We start from the raw sequence: 13548 nt of genomic DNA on the forward strand, positions 1-13548 counted from the left end.
AAGAAAAATGAAAGGATACAAAAAAGATACATCTTGAAAACACTAAAGAAAAGAAAGCTAGAGTGGCTATTTGATATCAGACAAAGTAGGTATCAGATAAAAGAATTTGGCTAAGATGTTTTCATGACACAATACAAAACAATAAATGCTTTCTGACTAAAAATGGAAATCTCTTGAATTTCTTAAGGAAGTGTTTCATTTTAGATACACATGCCATGAAATACATAGACATAAATAGATGAATAGGTAGATAGATTATACACACATGTATACATATTTAACATGTACTTGATAATACATATATGATAGACTGTATATGTAATGTATATTTATATATAAATATGTATAGTTAATATATATTTAAATTAGATTATTACTTTCAGGGTAAATATTTTTACTTCAGGTAGATGACAGCAAGTCCTGAAATTCTATGTTTGGTTCATTAAGTAGAAATCTAGCTACAAGAAAATTAACAGTATAGCTATTAAAAGAAGGAATTTAAGATGAAGGTATAGATGTATAGATAATTATTTGATTTGGGGGAAGAATCTATATTGATTTAACTATTTCAAAAACACTTCAGTAGTTAAAATTACATTTCAATTCAAATGAAAGATTATATTAATTTAAGAAAAAGGAAAAAGTATAATGTAGCAGAATTAGTTTAATATAGAGAAATGCTTATTATAATGATTAGAGTGCTATCTTCTATTTTTGTTGTCTACTGAGTATAAAAATGGCATTTATATGTCTTCTGTTTCCTAAATCTGGGAATTTAGGATTAAGATTATTTTTTTTCTATCATGCCAAATTGAATTATGATATATAGGATGGATAGATTACATAGAAAGATAATTTTATTTCCTTCAGTTGACAACCGGAATTTTGGGTATTATTATAAAGCCAGTAGAAGCAACAGAATACCCAAACTCAGGAATATGAATAAACTATATGATATAATAGTTTGTTTTCAGAAATAAAAACAGTGGCCCTCACAAGAAACTAATAAGGAAGTAGGCAATTAAGCAATTCTCAGTTTATTTCTTGAATTTAATTTTTTTTCAAAAGATTGATAACAATTTTGAACATGGGTTGGCAGACTGAAGTTCAAGTCTGGCCAACTGCATATTTTTTAAATAAAATTTTATTGTACACATTTGTTTATGTATTGTCTATGGTTCCTCTCATGCTATAATAGCAGAGTGTAATAATTGTGACAGAGACCATATGGCTTGCAAAGCCTAAAATATTTAATATCCAACCTTTACATGAAAAGTTTATTGACCCCTAGTCTAAAACCTTTACATAAGGTTTTATTAGTTTCCCTCTCTTTACAAAAAATTATATAAGTTTATTGTAAAATGCCAAGAATTACAGAAAACACAAATTAGACAAAATTTCATACCCTTGATGTTATTTCAATTTCCCTGGCTATCGTTAGGAAGATTGCATGTGAAAATCATGTTACTCTAAGCCAGAGAGTCTCAACCTCGGTTATACATACATTAGAATATCTAGAGAACTTTCAACAATTCCAATTTTCAAGTCGTACCTCAAACTAATTAAAAGGGCATGAGTGGGGAGGAGGAGACGCCATAATCAGTATTATCTTTAATACTCCCTAGATGATTTCAATGTGCAGCCCATGTTAGAAAACATGTCTCTTGGCAGAATCTGACCTCTGTGCTCCTTCTATAATGCTTTGTTTAAATAAGGCCTAGCTGAAAATGAAATAATAAAGAGACTTAATATGCCTGCAACAGCTCTTGTATTTAGCCAATGTTATAAAAAATTAAAGCACAATAAATACAAAACAGAAGTAAAGCCACTCAGAAAAGTATGATGGAAAGTATTTCTTCAAATGATAGTTTTGAATTCTGGAGAAGAAATTTTGATTGAAGGGTATTAAAAAGGTGCAGGTAAAGATATGGGAAACTGCCCAAATCTTTTGTTAATAATGTTTATTTAGGTAAGAATTCTCAATTATGTTATTAACATTTCAGCTTATTTCCTTAAACTCTTACTATAGAAAGCAGTCTTTTAAAACTACCTGCAATATTAAATTGACACAGAGACAACCACAGTGTTTTTCTACTTGTAAAAATGTATTCCCTCAACTAAAGATAGCACTCAAACAAAGATATAAAAGCAGCAAACCCAGAATTGTTAAGGTAAAAAGAGAAACTTCCCTGTACCTCTAGTAAAAGAGCAAAGTTCAGGGCTTCCCTGGTGGCGCAGTGGTTGAGAGTCCGCCTGCCGATTCAGGGAGGGGACATGGGTTCGTGCCCCGGTCCGGGAAGATCCCACATGCCGCGGAGCAGCTGGGCCCGTGAACCATGGCCGCTGAGCCTGCGCGTGCGGAGCCTGTGCTCCGCAATGGGAGAGGCCACAACAATGAGAGGCCCGCGTACCGCGGAAAAAAAAAAAAAAAAAAAAGAGCAAAGTTCAGACAAAGAGTTGCCTTTCTAAGTACATGAAATCAGAGAATGCGGTAAATGTTAGTTATAAAATTATATTCTGACAACTAGATGAAAATCAAGCAATAAATCTTAAATATAAAATTGCCTAGGGATTTAGTAATAGAGAAACAGTTGGAATCTGAGAGAAAAAAATCACATTATGTAACTCTAATGAAGAAAACATATGCTTTATTGTCTCAATGTTATTTTTAGAAAATAACAAATTATAAACTTCAGGAAATAATATCAGATTGCAGCTAGAATACTATTCTTGTATAAACTCAGAACCTTATGAAAAGTATAATTATTAATAAAAAGTGAAAAAATTGTAATTATTACCAGGATTTCTTTTTCTGAACCAGAAGAAAAAATGAAATTATGCCAAATTGAATTGGTTCCGGGGATATTGTAAATAAGAAGGAGAATTCAAAGACTTAAAACAAATAATAACATTATTGATATTATGCTAATTTTCACAGTATTAATGAAAAGAAACCAATAATAGAAAGATGGTTTCCTAATAAGTATAATTTTACAATGTTCTTGAAATTGTATGAAATGATAGAGCAAAATTAATCTTGACAAAATTTATGCTATCAATGATGAATAAAGTTGTAGAATACCCAATTTAAATTGGAATTATAAATTGAATGTACAGAAATAGTCTTCATTTTTCTACATATGAAATCAATTACATATGAAGCCCATGAGTATGGGTAAGGGAAATTTAACTTTATACCCTCAAAGTCCTCATAACTTTTTCCAGTTTATTCAGTTCCTTTGGGTAAATGGTGTTTATTGATTTATTCCTACACTTTCTTTTTTGGGGGGGTTCAAATAAATTTTATATGAACCTCATGGTCTTAGTGAGAGGCATTTGGTCTTGTGCTTTGTCTTTCTGTTCTTCACTGGATAAGCTAAATTGTTTTATCCATTTGATTTTTGAGTATCTGGAGTATTCCTCAGTGCATGTGCAGATGAGGTGTTCCTGGATAGGTCACACATAGAAAGTCTTCTTTACTATGTTTTATACTCATAGACCCCTTTCTGACTGAGCTCCACCATCGTTCTCAAAGGCAAATTCAGTTTGTCATTCATAACAATAATAATAATAACAACAACAATAATGATAATATTAAATAGCCTAATAAACTAAGAGAGCAACATACTTAACCTAACAATGAGGAACCAGAATATTTATTAAACATGCTACTTGATTGGGAATTATTAGAAGCAAACTCTTCATGTTAGAAATAAATAAATAAAAATAAGAATGCCCACTAACACTTTATTTCTAATTAAACTAGTGCTGAATATCTAAATTAGCACAATAAAGAGACAATAATACAAGCTTTAAAACTGGAAATGAAGAAATAAAACTACTATTACTCTCATATAATATGATTTCTACATAGAAACCAAAAAGCTATCTATAGACATACTGTTAGAATTATTTGAAAACTTAAAAAATTTGCTGGGTATGAAAACTGTAATATATAACGAAAAATCACAGTTTTAACACTAGCAATGGAAAATTAGACCATAAAATTTCAAAAAGATATTGTGTACCATAGTACCAGAAAAACAAAGTAACTAGAAAAAAACTATAAGATTATGTTAAAATATTATCAAAAGGTCTCACTTGGATTCAAGAATTTTTATAAGTCAAAGTTTTGTTTTGTTTTCTTATTTATGTGTCTAGAGACCAGGAACAAAGAGAAGATTCCCACTTCCAATTCCCATAGAATTGTGACTTACTGTATTATCGAGTTCCCCAAATTATTCAAGTACTGTATTTTTGAACATCAATATGGGATTACCCCACATTTTCAACTATATTGAGAAGTATTTTAAATTCTTTTTGTAAATTACTGTCATATTTTATTATTTATATATATTCACTGTAAAATGATACATACTTTCTTAAGCTTTGCAAATAATTGTTCATTCTATAATAGGCTTGGAAATGATGCATACATTTAGTAATCATAGCTAAATTTTTATGATTATAAGTGACAGATGTCTGCAGCTTGCAATCATTTCAACTTGACATTTTCAATTATTATAGCTATAGTGATGAAAGAAGATTAAGGAGCTCTCAGATGCCAAATCCCATTATTTAAACTTTGTGTATAGCTGTCAGGACCTAATAATTCCAAAGGGATATAAATGTACTTTGATAAAAATGCATATGGACAGTACTCTTGGCAATTTGAAATGGAATGTAACCTCTCAAATATAATATATGATAAAAAAATAAGTGTAAATGTATTTTTTAACTCTCAGTTCTCCTTGAAAATGATAAAAAAAAAAAAAAAGATAGAATTACCATGTGACCCAGCATTACCACTACTGGGCATATACCCAGAGAAAACCATAATTCAAAAAGACACATGCGGGCTTCCCTGGTGGCGCAGTGGTTGAGAGTCCGCCTGCCGATGCAGGGGACACAGGTTTGTGCCCCAGTCCGGGAAGATCCCACATGCTGCGGAGTGGCTGGGCCCGTGAGCCAGGGCCACTGAGCCTGCGCGTCCGGAGCCTGTGCTCCACAACGGGGGAGGCCACAACAGTGAGAGGCCGGTGTACCGCAAAAAAAAAAAAAAGACACATTCACCCTAATGTTCACTGCAGCACTATTTACAATAGCCAGGACATGGAAATAACCTAAGTGTCCATCAACAGAGGAATGTTTAAAGAAGATGTGGTACATATATACAATGGAATATAAAAAGGAACGAAATTGGTCATTTATAGAGACGTGGATGGACCTAGAGACTGTCATACAGAGTGAAGTAAGTCAGAAAAAGAAAAACAAATATCATATATTAATGCATACATGTGGAATCTGAAAAATTGGTAGGAATCGTCAATGGCAGAACTATGACTGGAACCGTTACCTACAAATCATAAGCGCGTTATTCTTTCCTATAAAGGATATCACCCCTCAGAAACACTGATAAAAGATACCAAGAAGCCCAACATCTGTTAAACCATGACTTAGCTCTGATTACTTCATGCCTTCTGATAACTCTTTATTTCACATAAATTTGTAGACAGCAAGCTTTCTGGAGTCTCAGTAATTTGTTGGTATGAATTGTTGAAAGATATTTCCTGCTTTGTGTGTTCTAATGAGCCCAGTGGTTCATTCTGAGTGTCTGTGTCTGTGAAGATAATAAGCCTGACAAGTCTGTTAGTCACAGACAGGTCTGCAGTGAAGGATGCAATGAGCCTCAAGTTTAAAATAGATCTTTCTGTTTGAAACAGACAGGGTTTCAAACACTTATATTGGATTTTTTTTACATCAGTTGACATTTTAAAACTATATAGAGAATTCAGATATCTGATATTTTTATTTTTAAAATTTATTTTTGTCCTTTCCTTCAGAAAAACAAAACAAAACAAACAATGCTTATCACTCGGTGAAATAAAGAATTTTAGCAAAGGGCCCTTCAAAGAAGTCACTGTTGGGCTTCCCTGGTGGCACAGTGGTTGAGAGTCCGCCTGCCGATGCAGGGGACACGGGTTCGTGCCCCGGTCCGGGAAGATCCCCCATGCCGCGGAGTGGCTGGGCCTGTGAGCCATGGCCGCTGAGCCTGCGTGTTTGGAGCTTGTGCTCCGCAAGGGAGAGGCCACAACAGTGAGAGGCCTGAGTACCGCAAAACAAAAACAAAGTAGTCACAGTTGTTTTTAAAACAGTCTATAGAAAGTTTTTATTTGGGGTCAGTGGTTAGAAATTCTAAAGTAGTTAAGCAGTAAACAATACTGAATTTTCTAAGATCCTATTCAAATATATTTTAAGTACACAGTGGTTTATAAAATTTGAGAGCAAATAAAATTTTAAGTATTGCTATTCTGAGCAGAGTATTGTTCTATTTTTGTGTTTTTAATGTCATGAAAAACACTTAGCTTGGTGAGAATAAAATTTGTCTCCTGTTAGATTCCAATTAATTATATCATTAGAAAATTAATACATAATTAATTAGTACATAATATCTGTAATATTTTTGGATGATTAACCTAGGAGACTGTTATATGAAATACATTTTTGTCAATCCAGATGAAAAATGCCTGTCACCTCTAAAGATTTAATATTATAGATTTACAAAATAATAATCTCAGAGGGTTAATTTTATTTCATGGTTGATGAAATACTAAATTACTTTGTTCCTGAAATGGACATTTTACTTTAACCATACTTTTAAATATTTCTTTTCTAATGACTGATTGAAGACCAGATTTAGCACATTTGAAATGCAGTTTTGTATACAATGGCAAAAATGTACGGGAAACTAGTAAAAAGTCTTTCATTCAGTTATTTTAACTTGCCATCAATCCAAGGTTTTCTTTTTTTTTTTTCCAGTTGTTTCATATGTTTGCATTGTGAACATTTAATTCATTTTCTTATCTAGGACTATTTAAGCATACAAAATATTTTCCAACAGGTCTTACTATAATCTAAAATGCATACTACAGTAGGTGAAGCAAAATTCATTTCAGAACTTCTCTTCTTATACATATATACATTTTTTGTTTGATTTAATTTTGGTATTTTGTTGTTGCTTTCTTCTAAATTTTGGGTTGTTTTGTATTGGTCAACAGAGTTTATTTTGGGATTAACTCAGAAGGACCCAATGTTGGATAGGATAAAAATCAAAAAGAGTCTTTAACGTTTCTAATTTTGTGAAAATGGAATGTCTTTGATAGTAAAAATTAGTTTTGGGGGACTCTTAGGTGCTATTTAGTGACATTCTGAAGTAGTTCATAGAGTTTTCAGAGGGGCCTAATTTATAACCAGGGATTAGTTTAAAAATAGAAAGCCTCTGAATGAAGAGGCCATTTATCTACTTCACTCACTTACCCTGAAGGAATTTCTGTTGGGCATAATATTTCAAGAGATTTTCCTGACCAGTAATTTCCCAGTGGTGAGAACACTGCTTCTGGAAATTGGAGTATATTTGTATTGCAGGTTTTCTATCAATTATAGTAGTAAAATTTATGAAGTACCTAGATTTCTTAAAATACTTGCCTAAGCATTATGTAAATGTAGAATAAGTTTCTTTCTTTCTCTCTTTAAAATGTAATTAATCACTGAATCTTCAAATAAAATTTGAAAAGCTTCCTCCTCCTAAGGAGTTAGTTATAAAGTTAGATACAGTTTAATATGCTTAAAACCATCTTGACGTACTCATATGAAAATACCAAGACAAACCCAAATACACTGAGAATATACTTGTTTAAAGTAATTATCAAACTTTGTTAAAAAGAATAAATTATATAGTTGTATTTAAAAATTATATTTAGAGGAGAAATATTTTATAACTGAACTTGCTTAACTTAAAATTGTCATGGAGCATTGCTTTGAGTGATGGTAAATAGATAATAAAAGAATATGTACCATTTATCAAATGCACTATAAGGTGCTTTACATATATTTTCTCTAATTATCTTAATAGTTAAATGCTAATAAAAAGATACATTTATGCTCAAGTGTATAAAAATGGCAGAGATATTATATAGGAGTCTACACAAATCGATCTGTATCCTTTCCCTTGTATCAGAATGTCAGCTAATGTTTAAATTAGCATATAGATTTTTGCTTATAATTAATATATTTTCGTTTGAAACAATTTTATATTTCGAACAATACTTATATTTTGAACAATACGTATATTTTTAACCTTTTTTCAGCAGTAAATACTATGTAATTTTACAATCATTAAACGTAAAAAAGCAAAATTTATCTCAAGTGCTTTTCTTAATGAGTTGACGGGGATTGCTTTGTTTTGTTTTGCTTTTTAATCATTGTATGTATTTGTGGAGTAAATGAATTACGGCTAAAATGAGACAGTGTTTGGTATCAATTCAATTCCTAATTTTTTAAATTACTGAACATGTTAACTCTGAGAAAATACTGTTCACAAAAATAAATCAATTGAAATTGTAGAAAATTTTTATAACAATGTATCAATTTTTAAAACTCATTGTAGGTTATAAGCTGAATATAATATAAAAGTCGTTTAAATTTCTATTTACAAACAAGAATGAAGAAGAAAGAAGATAGTATGAAACTACCTGCCTTAGAAAAGTATGTGACCCTGAGAAAAATATTCCAAAAATTCACTAGTATAAACAAATGATTACTAATTATACTTTTTATTTTTTTCACTTAGAAGCAGCTTTTAAACCTGATAGATTAAAAGGTACAAAACTGGGAATAGTATGAATTTTATTATGACTTTGTCTCTGTAGCATTTTATGTAATACTTTTAATTATCACTTGCTTTAATTATTTTTGTCAAAATTATAAAACTACACATATATGTTATCAATTTTATGAAATATGTTCAGTATATAACCTATTTGATTAAGTGAATATATAGTGTCATACTAATTAGTCAAAAAAGACAAAATATCTGACATAATTTGTCAGTTCAAAAATACACAATAATACATACTCCATAAGAAATATATCTGAAATTTAATTCTAAGAAAGATAGATCAGATGAAATGTAACCATATTGCTAGTTTGTTGATTCCCAGAGTTATCTCTTTACTTGATACCCAGAAGATTCTTATACTCAAGAGCAATTCATCAAAGTAAGATTCTGGAGAGCTGAGAGTGTGCCTTTCTTTTGCAAAGTGGGAGAAAAGCATTTGTGAAACCAGGTAAAAATTGAGATCCTTTAGGAAGCAAAAAAATATGAAAATTAGTTCTCTACATACCTCTGGGAAAGTTTTCATGTACCCAGTGGTACTTTATCTCATTTTGAACACCACTGATATATGAGACAAAAACTTAAGTTCTTTAAAAAATATAATCTATAATCTAGTCTCAAATTAATTTTTAATTATTATAAAGTATACATAACTTGAAATTTACCATTTTAAGCAATTTAAGTGTACAGTTCACTGACATTAAGTATGTCTGTATGGTTGTGCAACTATCCCACTATCCATCTTCAGAACTTTATCATCATCCAGAACTGAAACTCTGCACACATTAAACAATAGTTCCCCACTACTCCCTTCCCCCAACCCCTGGTAACCACTATACTACTTTCTGTCTCTGGAAATATGACTATTGTAGGTACCTTACATAAGTGTAATTAGATAACGTTTGTCCTTTTTCATCTGGCTTATTTTACTTAGCATAATACTTTCAAGGTTCATCTATGTTGTAGCATTTATTAGAATTTCATCCCTTTATTCAGACAATAATATTCCAATGTGTATATATACCATATTCTACTGTTGATAGATATTTGGATCATTTCCACCTTTTGGCTATTGTGAATAATGCAGCTTTGAAAATTGGCATACAAATCCAAATTACCGCTTTAATTCTTTCTTCCAATACACCCAACAGACACAAGACCTGTCCCTTTATGCTCAATTGCTAAATCTGCAATTTTCTTTCTTTATTCATACGTATGCTTCCCAACTAAACACCTCTCTTGTTTCTCTCCATTTATATTATTTTTATTGTTGCTATTTATTCTCCAAATCTAACTTTAATTGGACAACTCTTCTTATATTTGGGTATACGTAAAATTTAAAGGGAGAGGTCATGTGTATTTTACATATCTTATATCTTGTTTTATCTTTTATATTTCATGTATTTTACTTTGTCCTCCTCAATATCTAGGATAGTTTAACAGATGGTAGGTAATATAGAAGTGTTTTTGTTAAATTTGCAAAACATTACAGAAGGAGTTAAATCTGAAAAATTTCAAGCTGGATCTAGAAGAATTTACAAAAGCTAAGACTGAAAAAACTGTTTATAGGCCTTCTTTTTTAATCTTTTAAGAGAATTCTACCTATTGAGGACAAAGGTTAATTAAACTCTGAGATGTGGTGTCAGTTAAAACTATTAAGGAGAAAAAACAGTGATTGTGTTTTTCTCTTTTGTTTTTCATCTTTAGAAAGAGATTATGGTGTGCTTTGTTATGTCACATTTTTATTTGATTTAATACTGTTTTCTTCTGAAGAACAATATTTGAAAGAGTTTGACTATTTCATCATCTTGACTTAAACATTATGGAAATTTCTTTCTCATATGTTTTAAGTTCCTACAACCACAGGGCCAATCAGTCCAAATCACTGTATATACAAACATAAATTGGAAATTTAATCTGTATTTATTTATTGGCTATTAAATCCATGGGAATTAGTCTCACAATGCAAAATTTGAAGCATAAATTATCCAGAACATGCACCATGAGTTGTATAAGTTGAGAACTGAATATATGAATTTATCAAGTAACTAATTAAATTAGATCTGAGAAACAAAAATAAAATTAAAATATTTCATGAGCTTAACAAACAATAAAATTTCCAAAAAGAAAGTAAATATTTCTAAATATGCATGTGTTTGTTAATGTATGTGTGTGATTGCAACAAGAGCCACTGTCATATTATTTTCAAAACTGAAGAGAAAGAATAGACTATACTGAAAACAAAAACAAAAACTGAGGAAGATTTCCACTTCCATCTTATGGGAGACACCTTCCTTCTATAAAACTTAGAAACCTAGACAAAATATCAGAAACATATGATGTTCAGGACATAGATAACAGAAAGCATGAGACTGTGATCCGTAAAATAAGGGTAACAAATAAGGTCAGCCTTACAATTGCCCCAGCTGTGGCCTAAAGGTAGTTACCAGGTCACACTAGAAAAAAAACAATCAGAAATAGAACCCTGTGCTTTCAAATGGAGGAGAAAGAGATCAGATTTCAGTAGGGTGCAGATGGCTATATTTTGTGGAGCAGAACAGCAGAAAGGAAGGAGCTGCACCTGAGACAGTATTTTGGAAATCTGTAGAAGGGGCCCTTTAAGTCTTTTGGCTGAGTGCTGACATGTACATAGATTAGAAGAAATTGCCCATGACTAGGAAAAGGAACGTAGATAACAAAGGGCTGTACAATAGCAAGCGCTCCCTCACAGTATTTGTTTCCAGCAATGAGAATGGAGACACCTTGTAATATGGATTATTGGGAAGGATCCTTATAAGTGTCATGCCTTAGTAATGGAGCAAATTTAACCCCAGAGTAAAATTTGCTCTGGAGTCATCACTGTAAAACTTAAAAGCAACTTCTAAAAAGATGAAGCTGATCCATAAGCAACTATTCACAAAAACAAAAGCTTAGCACTTTTTAAGGCCATACAAAAACATGTACCATTCAAAAATGTAGAATTCAGAGTTTTATTCATATATTCAAAATTGACTGAGCATAAAAAGAACCAAGGCAATGTGATCCATAATGAGGAGAAAAATAATGTTAATAGGTTTAATTTATGTTCAAGAATGTAAAGGAAAATGTGAACATAATGAAGGAAGGAATAAAAGGAAAAAATTTAAAAGACCCAAATGGACCTTCTATTAATAAAAATACACAATTTAAAATAAAATTTACATTGGATGGGATTAAAAAGAAGATTAAAAAATAGAAATAAACATCAACAAGCTAGAGTTGCCATATCATCCAACAATCCCACTCCTGGACACATATCTGGAGAAAAACATGGTTCAAAAGGATATATGCACCCCAATGTTCATTGCAGTGCTGTTTACAATAGCCAGGACATGGAAGCAACCTAAATGTCCATCGACAGAGAAGTGGATAAAGAAGATGTGGTACATATATACAATGGAATATTACTCAGCTATTAAAGAGAATGAAATAATGCCATTTGCAGCAACATGGATGGACATGGAGATTATCATACTAAGTGAAGTAAGTCAGACAGAGAAAGACAAATATATGATATCACTTGCAGGCAGAATCTTAAAAAAATGATACGAATGAACTTATTTACAAAATGGAAACAGACTCACAGACTTAAAGAAGGAACTTACAGGGCTTCCCTGGTGGTGCAGTGGTTGAGAGTCTGCCTGCCGATGCAGGGGACACGGGTTCGTGCCCCGGTCCGGAAAGATCCCACGTGCTGCGGAGCGGCTGGGCCCGTGAGCCATGGCCGCTGGGCCTGCGCGTCCGGAGCCTGTGCTCGGCAATGGGAGAGGCCACAACAGTGAGAGGCCCGCGTACCAGAAAAAAAAAAAAAAAAAAGAAGGAACTTACAGTTAACTGGGGGGAAGGGGGAGGAGAGATAGATTGGGAGTTTGGAATTGACATGTACACACTGCTATACTTAAAATAGATAAACGACAAGGACCTACTGTATAGCACAAAGAACTCTGCTAAATATTCTGTAATAACCTAAACGGGAAAATAATTTGAAAAAGAATAGATACGTGTATATGTATAACTGAACCACTTTGCTGTACACCTGAAGCTAACACATTATTAATCAATATGCTCCAATATAAAATTAAATTTTTTTAAATATGAAAAAAAAGTCAATAAGCTTGAATTCATTGCAAGGAAGCTAAGATTAAACACAGAAAGAAAAGATTGAAAGAAATTGGACAGAGCTTCCATGAGCAGTGGGAAATATCAGATGTTCAATATACATGTGACTGGAGCTCCAGAAAGGGAGAAGGAATGAACAGGAAAAAAAGAAAAAAAGTATATAAAGAAATAATGGCTGAAATGGTAATAAAATATATATATATAGAAGTCTGCAAATCCAAAAGGCTCAATGAGGGGGAAACAGAAAAACAAACAAATAAACAAAACTCACAGTGGTACATTGTAATCCAATTGTTGAAAAATATTAATAAAGTCCTAAAAGTAGACAGAGAAAAAGGATGAATTGCATACAGAGGAATAAAGATAAGAATAAGAGCGGGCTTCTTGTCAAATGCGCTGCACTGAAGTGATAATGACATCTTTAAGTGCTGAAACAAACAAAAATAGTCAACCTGAATTTTATGTCCAGAAAAATTATATTTCAAAGTAAATATAAGCAGAGAGGTTTAAAATCACTCCTCCCAAAATTTGAGAGAGTTATTTGCCAGCTGACCCAGACTTTAAATAGCATAAAAGTCCTTCAGGATATGTTAGGAGTTATAAAGTACATGTTAGAAGATGGAAATTTGGATTTATACAGAAAAGAACAATGAAAATGATGATTATATGGATAAATACAACAGGCATTTGCTTCAATTTTAAAACCACTTTAAAAG

Source organism: Phocoena phocoena, chromosome 1 (assembly GCF_963924675.1).
Source record: "Phocoena phocoena chromosome 1, mPhoPho1.1, whole genome shotgun sequence".
Classification (NCBI taxonomy): Eukaryota; Metazoa; Chordata; class Mammalia; order Artiodactyla; family Phocoenidae; genus Phocoena; species Phocoena phocoena.